The following is a 391-nucleotide window of genomic DNA, read 5'->3' on the forward strand; positions in this document are numbered from 1 at the left end:
AAGGATGTCCAACTGCAGCTTAGGTCTGCTCCCCGCTGGCAAGTGGACATCCCCTGATGGCTGCCGGGCTGCCAGAGGGATGTCTGATTGCCAGATTAAGCCCAATCCCCTGGGGAGCACGCCTCAGGAGCTGATGGTCATCCCCCGAGGGGTCCAAGACTGTGAGAGGCCACAGGCCGGGTGGAGGTTCCTCTCCTCCCCCCGCCCAACCCCCCGAGTGCACAAATTTTTGTGCACCGGGCCTCTAGTCTACACTAATAAAAGAGAAACATGGTAATTGGCGTACGACCGCTACCCTTCCCATTGGCTAATCAGGGAGATATGCAAATTAACTGTCAGCCAAGATGGCGGCCGGCAGCCAGGCAGCTTGAAACTAACATGAGGCTTGCTT

Source organism: Myotis brandtii, unplaced genomic scaffold, assembly GCF_000412655.1.
Source record: "Myotis brandtii unplaced genomic scaffold, ASM41265v1 scaffold1664, whole genome shotgun sequence".
Taxonomy (NCBI): Eukaryota; Metazoa; Chordata; class Mammalia; order Chiroptera; family Vespertilionidae; genus Myotis; species Myotis brandtii.